Source organism: Anabrus simplex, chromosome 4 (assembly GCF_040414725.1).
Source record: "Anabrus simplex isolate iqAnaSimp1 chromosome 4, ASM4041472v1, whole genome shotgun sequence".
Lineage (NCBI taxonomy): Eukaryota > Metazoa > Arthropoda > Insecta > Orthoptera > Tettigoniidae > Anabrus > Anabrus simplex.
This window is the reverse complement of record NC_090268.1, coordinates 288,655,221-288,663,531: the sequence shown is the minus strand read 5'-3', so window position 1 is coordinate 288,663,531 and position 8,311 is coordinate 288,655,221.

The following is an 8,311-nucleotide window of genomic DNA, read 5'->3' as shown; positions in this document are numbered from 1 at the left end:
GCTCTGTCAGTCAGTGTATACAGTAGAAGAACAACCTGACTGGAAATCGACCAAACGTGATGGAATTCCATCTCTAAAACTTTTTTTCATGTGCATTTTTCCGTCAGGAGGATTAATAAGGGAGATATCATGAACGGTAAGTTTTGCAGGTTAAGTCCAGCGGACATTGCCCCAAAGGTGTTGTACGTGGAGAAGATTACTTATCTATCTATATAAATAAAATCGTAAGGACTGTGTGCCTCTACACTGACTATTTTGGCGAAATTTTCGTACAGCTTTCCGTTTAAAGGGTAATAATGGCAATCTGCATATTTTTTTGGTTTAGTTTCCTGGAAGTCCTAATTTTTACCCTCCTCGCCCAAAAATCCAGATTGCGGCATAATCTGCCAGACGAAAAAGAAAATTGAATTTTGACAGCATTATACGTTTTAGCCTGTAACGGACGGAAAACATCCAAGATCTTTAAATGTTTCACTTTTTATCCCCGAAGAATATAGAAATATGGAGGCGATTTTAATGATGGTGCAGACCTTCGGAAAGTCCTATCATATAACGGATTGCACAATCTCCGTTCAATTTGGAATGATCTACAACCTTGGTCTTATGACTTTTTGTCGTATCTGTATCCCTTTTACGTTTGATTTTTCTCAATTAATCGATGTTAAGTAAATTTGGACTTTTCACATGCATAATTCATACTTTCAATCACTTATAGGAAATATAGAATCATCAAACTCTTCACGAAAAATTGGCGCACACAGTAGTCATATGTGAACCAAATGCTATGCATGTAGCTGTCTCGTAATTATCGGAAAGGTAATGCAATGTGAGATAATCTTACAAAAACTTCGCTCTGTTCAACGTTTCTAACTCAATCTGACCAAAGAATAGACGAGATATCATAGGACCAGCCATTTAGGCCACTAAATCCGGCGTCTTATGGTATAATCCTGTGTCGATATGACGTATGTTTAGTAGCAGTTAATCTGTAAATGAAGGTCTGCAATATTGTAAACACGCATGTACTTTCGTATGTCGATCTATATATATTCACTGATATCGATTTGTAGCGATCGAGAAAGGGTGTGTCTGCTATTGTAATCGGTACTCCCCACGCCGAATTTGACTGGCAGTAGGAATGGGGTCCTTCTCCAACTCCTGTGTAACTGGCATTAGTAAGGAAGGCCTACCATTGTAATGAATAGTTCACTTCTCGATTTGACTTGCAGAAGGCAAGGGAGCATGCAGTTTTGTTTAAAACTCCCCTACCCGATTGTGTTTGGCAGTAGGCAAGGGTGCCCGCCGTCATAAACAAATGTCCTTATCTAAAATGTGACTGGCATTAGGCATAGTGGTCTGCTATATTGATGAAAACTCAGCAACTTGGTGTGATTGGCTGTAAGCTGGCTGGCAGTAGGAAAAGGGGCCTGACATTATAATGATAACTGCACAACTCAATTTCGATTGATAGTAGGGTAGTTGCCTGCCATTATAATAAAAACTCCTCAACTGTTATCTGTCTGGAAGTAGGAAAGGGGGGCTACTATTGTAATGAAAACTCCCCAAATCGATTTTGACCGCGCAGTAGGCAATGGGGCCTGTAATTATTATGTAAACTTCCCAACTCGATTGTGAATGGCAGTAGGCAAGTGATCCTGCCGTTATATCACAAATCCGTAACAAACACTTTACATTGGAAACAGCGTATGCGGACCTCCCCATGCTGCTTCTCGGATAACACTAAGAGACATGCAATTTTAAAACAATCTTATTTACTGCATGTACAGTATTTATTTCGATATTCGAATACAATGTAGAATACCGTAGCGAAGCACGGATACATTTGCTAGTTCGTGAATAAAAACATTCGAATGTCTAAAAAACATTGGTTTCAGAATTCTATTTAAGGTATGACAGGTTCGTTCACAAATCAGGGAAGAATTTGAAGAAAGGAAAAAACAAATTCAGCAAGATTTTAAACGAAAATAGGGTTGACAGCTGACATTCCTCAGCCAGGATTTGGCACTTTGAACGACGGCAATACGGTCAGAAAAATTTTTCATGGAGCTGAAGAAAGTGCTTAAATAACGGGCGTCAGTGAAGGCTTAATAAAAAGATTTCATGCATTACTAGCTGCTCTTTATTCTGGCTCTGAAATAAATGGGGTTAAATTCAAATAATTTGCAGAGCAAACTGCGGCTTTGTATGTTAAACTATATCCATGGTATTATATGCCCGTAACTGTGCATAAAATTTTAGTACACAGTACTCAAGTAATTGAACATTTTCTTGTGCCAATAGGACCTCTATCCGAAGAAGCTCGAGAAGCTAGAAATAAAGATTGTCGGAGGTTTCGTGAACTTAATAATCGAAAATGCGGGAGGGATTCATCGAATAGAGACTTGCTTAACATATTGTGGATACATCAGATCCCTTAATAAACAAGTACCGAACAATGCCACTTAAAACTCCTGGTAATCTACCTATGGAAGCTATTGAGTTACTTAATGACTCCCAAGATTATTTGACATCAAATGAAGAAGACCAATGTAGCAATGACTACGATCTCTGGACCCTGCAGACGAATCAGGGGACGAATTAACATTAGACATGCTGTTATTATTAACGGGATGAGATTGACGAGACAATTACTTGTAAAAAATATGATCCTTTCACGTCTTTTACGAAATGTTTTTGAGTGTAATCTTGACTTCTTAATGTGGAAATACAATATAATGTATATAATACGTAATATATATATAATACATAATATACAGGATGAAGCGAAATTCGCGCACTCGAGCGTCGCAGCGCGACTCCTCACATGCCAACAATAAAAAAATATATCTCACAAAAGTTGGTCCTGCGAGTATATCAGGCAGAAAAAGGACGTTCAAGTGTGACAATTTGGCAACACTGTAACCATATGTAGGGTAAGTACCTCTGTCAGTTTTGGGTTCGCATGCAGGAGGTCGTCGGTTTGATCCTGGGTTGAGGCGCATTTTTTATTTGCTAACTTCCACAGGACATTACATACTGTAATACAGTAAGACACCCGTACCTTACGTCGCATGTATCCTACATTTACAACATTTTGTAACGCTGAACACAACAAATACTTTGCTAGGCCTACTGGTAACGTAAGGCCCTAACGAAATGTAATGGACCTGAACGAGGCAAGAATAATAGTTGGTACTAATCTATGAGACCACTGGAGGAGGGCACAAAGAAAACAGGTTTCGCATCTAGTATATGAAGTGGTGTGAATGAATTCACGCCCAGGACGTAGAAAGGGCGTCTTTCAAAGCTGACCAATGAAAACGATTGTTCGTCCATTTCTAGGATCGTAGTATGCAAGTGCAAATAGTGTCTTTAGGACCCGCTGCAATCACTGTTGACGATTAAGATTCCAGATACCATGCCACCTGGACTACATTTACGAAATAAAGACAAATACACGATTCAACCCAGGATCGACCCCTCGACCTCCTGCATGCGAACCCAAAACTCTATCCACTGCACCAACTGTACAGCACGAATAACGTGTGCTGACAGAGGTAGGTACCCCACATGTGGTTACAGTGTTGCCAAATTGCCACTCTTCAACGTCCTTTTTCTGCCTGACATAGTCGCAGGACCAACTTTTGTGAGAGAGATTTTTTATTGCTGTCATGTGAGGAGTCGCGCTGCGACGCCCGAGTGCGCGAATTTCGCTTCACCCTGTATATAATAATATTGTTTTCGTGTGTAAGGCCTGTTTACTGAAACTACGTCATTAACAGGACTGGAAAATGAAACTTTGTTACAAAGAAATATTGTTCTTATGATTTTGAAGAATATATTTTTATTTTAAAAAATAATGTATTTTTTGTGCATATTTCGTTGTTCTATGTTTAATACCAATTTAAAATATGTTTTCAATCTGGAATAATTTACATACAGTGCCTTCGTCTATTCCCTCAAATAAGGCGTAACAAGAATACTGGACTGAAATTCTCATTGTTATTCACATTTTATCCAGTTTTAGATAAGATGTTTACCACTGTCATAAACTATAATATATTCATAAAAATCGTGCTTTTTACACCCGTAAATGGACTATTTTGTTGCTGTCGGTCATTTTTTAAACCTCCCCTTGCCTCTCACCCCTATATATTGCACCCTGGTGGGGTGTGATAAGCGTCATGCAATTGTAATTATGCTGAATTATTGAGGAATATATATTTCATGTTCAGAATAAATAGTATCTTACTGTACATACAGTAAGAACAGGCCAGGCCGAGATGGCAGGTTTCACCATACCACAGAATGTTGTCTCCAGTGAGATTAACAAACACAATGAGGGACATAATTAGGTTTCTCAGAACTTGTGACAACGAAGAAAGAGAGAGGATAACTTGTTGCCAAAGTTTTCCTAGCCCCGGGCAGTCTTGGTAGTAGCAACAGCGCAGGGAGCCGGGTGCAAATTTCTGAGAAATGATGACGAGGCATCTCCATGTAACTAGCGGGAGTGGAACACGGGGTTGGCACTGGAAGAAAAAAATATGAGCCTTCCCGGTCACGTGGTTAAGGTGGACCAATGGAAAAATTCACTTGACCAAAGCAAGGCGACAACTTCGTATTGTAAGAAGCACTAGCGAGGCTAAATCCGTGGATTAAACTGATAGAAGGAAGTGAATTATTAATTCAGAATAAAGTGGAATTTAGGAGCATTACTATATCATAAAACTTATAAAAAGTTAATAATTACGGGAGATTGCATGGTGAAATTCTGAGAATTCATGGACGCTATTCGTTGATTGGCTGAAGGCAAAGGACGCCACAATAGAGCGCGAAATCCCGAGCCGGGATACGGCAGCTAAATTCGCGAATATATCCATTACCAGCGAACGATAATAGTTGAGAAATGGTATAGAGTATTTGAGAACATAATTACATCATTGGATCATATATTTAAGCCACGGGCCAAACCGCAAACTGTCGTATGAAGATATCGGGACTGTGCGTTCCAAGATGACCTCCGTTGAACTCGGAAGAGAGGGGATACAAGTATAAATATGAGGTCGTAGACAAGGACTGAAAAGTACTTCTGATATTGTGTTCGAGCGGTCACCACGCCAGTGGTGCAAAAGTACTTCTGATATTGTGTTCGAGCGGTCACCAAGCCAGTGGTGCGTAACTACTTTTGACAAAGCGTTCGAGCCGTGACTACGCGAGGGGTGCGAGTGTGTACTTACTCGTGGAGTAGAGTTCGAAGTATTATATTGTTACATAGTACAGTGATTCATGACGTGATGTAGCTCATATTACAGTCTTGAGCAGTCTACTAGTATGAAGTGTTTCAAATAGACAGGACTCAGTAAAGCATAACTTACGGAGTGTGAGATTCTACCAACAGATTCGGAAGTGCGTTACATGAGAACGGTCACGAGTGTTTATGTCACCTAGTAAACAGTCGATTCTCAACTGATACCTGGTCAGCTACACGAACGTGAGACGGGAAATTCAAGTGCGCGCACGGGCCGTTGTAAAGGGAAACCCGAGGTATCCCATGTTCCTAGTGTCCGGGAAAGGAATGAAGAATGTAAATCTACATGAAGTGGGCTAGATACAAGGCCGAGAGTGTAAAATTTGTGAATAGAATTTAGGGTGGAAATTATTCCAAAGTGCAACAGTTAATTTATTTGTTTTTATTCAAAATGTGTAATGTTGAAAAGGGTCAAGGATTAATTCTTCAAGCTGGCATGAATACCAGTGGAATGCATTGCTAAAAACCGGAGGGGCTATGGCTTCTCGTCCGGTTTTAGCAGACTACAATGGCAGAGTTGAGTACCTTTTAATATTTTTATAGATTGCTATCGTTAGGGGGAGGAAATTATATTTTATCATGGTAACTTGATTGTGAAACGAGCCGTTACGGCTCGTATAAGTTCAAAGATAGATAGACAAAGGGACAAATTAATATGTAGATTAGATCGAGCACTCATCATAATTTTGATTATTAAATAGAGTATAGTAGGGTTGAGTTGTTCATTCAAGTGCTTGAGTTGTTTGCTATGATATGGAGCACGTTTCACGTAAAGATAATGTTAATATTCATTTAGAAGTGCTTCCAAAGTGTTTCTCCGTTATCGGAACTTTTATAGATATTAAGGCATGTTGTTAAGATAATCCAGAGGTAGGATTGCCAAGTGATTTAAATTGTTGTGGGACGGAATGAAGTCCATTGATTTGTGTGTAAATATCGCGAAGTTCGCCAGTGGACAAAATAATAATAATCTGTACAAGTGTCGTAGTACATTAGAATTTGGTAATGTGTAAAGGCGTGTTTAATAATAATCTTTGAGAATAAAGGCACGGGCCTAGTTGGATAATATGATTGCAAATTAAAGTAATTTGAATGTGGAGATCACATGTGCCGTGAAATATTATAATTTGTGCACTGAATCCGGTTTTAACACTAATTGTTGATTTAACGTTTTTGGACTCCATAATAATCATAAATATTTGGTAGAAACGAGATAGGCACTTTTATAATATGGTCACGCTATGTTCGAGATCCGGAGGGATTTGAGCCGAAAGTTGAGATTTGGAGTTTTGTGGGACAGAAATCCGGCCCGAAATGAAAGTGAATTGTACTGATGTTGATGAAGAAATAGATGGATCTTAAGGCCCACATAGAGGCTGTATTTATATACCGGTGTATTGAGTGGCAGAATAGAGTCCACACACCGAGGGTTAATTTGTGAAAATGTTTTGAAGAGTTCCAATGGATAAATGGACTTCAAAATGGAAAAGGAAGGAATAATTTAACACTTGCAGAGATTGGAGGTATTTGCCCAACTGCGAGGTGTTATGGGATTTGAGAATTGTTTTAGGAGCATATGGTCTCCATGAATTAACGGCAGTACGAAAATAAGGTTGCGGATTCGAACACTAGCATGTCCCGACCGATGTGAATTCGGATCTTGGTGATTTCTGTTTGGGAGAGAACGTATGTGACTAAATTATAAAGATGAGGAATAAAAATAAAGATTCTCGAAATAATACTATTAATAATAATAATAATAATATTCCAAGTAAATCATATCTGGATTGATTAGTGCCAAAATAAATCGGAATTGTAAAAGGGGTTATGCGTTAAACATATTAAGAGTGGACTACCGTGTAACAAACAAAATTAATTTTTAAATAATAATAATAATAATAATAATAATAATAATAATAATAATAATAATAATAATAATAATAATATTCCAAGTAAATCATATCTGGATTGATTAGTGCCAAAATAAATAGGAATTGTAAAAGGGGTTATGCGTTAAACATATTGAGAGTGGAATACGTGTAACAGGCGAATTTAAATTTTTTTAAAATTAATAATAATAATAAATATAAAAAACTACTTTTTTTGAAGAAGAATTTACTTTAAAAAAAATTTGGACATAATTATGATGCTGGGAGTTGAAATGAGAAAAATTTGAGATTTTAACTAATAATAATAAAAATGAGAATATTTGAAGAAGGAGAAGAAGAATAATCAAAGAAGGTACTTTTATTTATTTCAGATGAAATTAAAATAAAATCGCGAAAAGTTGAAATATTGTTCCGAGGATGATTACGGGTTACGATAATTATGATCTCCACAAATAATAATAATAACAATAACAATAATATTTTTTATTTTTTTATTTTCTTATTATTTCGGATGCTGATGATAGATGATACTAGGGAAGTCAGCTGGCGAATTAATGTAATAATGTCAATTGCTTGTAAATAATAAGTTAAGTTAATATGTGTAAAATGAAGGCAAATCCCTACATCTGGACCATTAGGTTAGAGTCCCTTTGTCGTATTCCTTCAACTAACGATTAGCATATCTTGGTTAGGAACCCGGGGAGAGTTTGTAGTTTCCCGGGTTGGTCTCATCTCAATCAAAGTGGAAGCGATAACATGGTCCATGTGATCGCGCCTACTTAGCCAACAGGTAATTGGTCCATGATCAAATATGGTCATGGTGTTAACGAAGGTAAATCTGATACCTTCAGACGTCAACGGTTCCACCACCCAAATGGAAGGGTGGTCAAAAGTGACAAATATTATGTAATCATTTTTCAGGAATAATTTGCCAAATTACAGGCAAATCAAGGGTCAACAGATTTTGATTGTGTGTAAAATTTCATTTGTTTACTTAAATAAAATGCTCCATTAGCATTTGCAAGGAAACAGTTCCAGGTTCTTGTTCTTGTAGAATAGTAAACCCTTGGTGACCGTTTAAATATCCGTCCCCATTCCTAGGACGGAGCCTTCA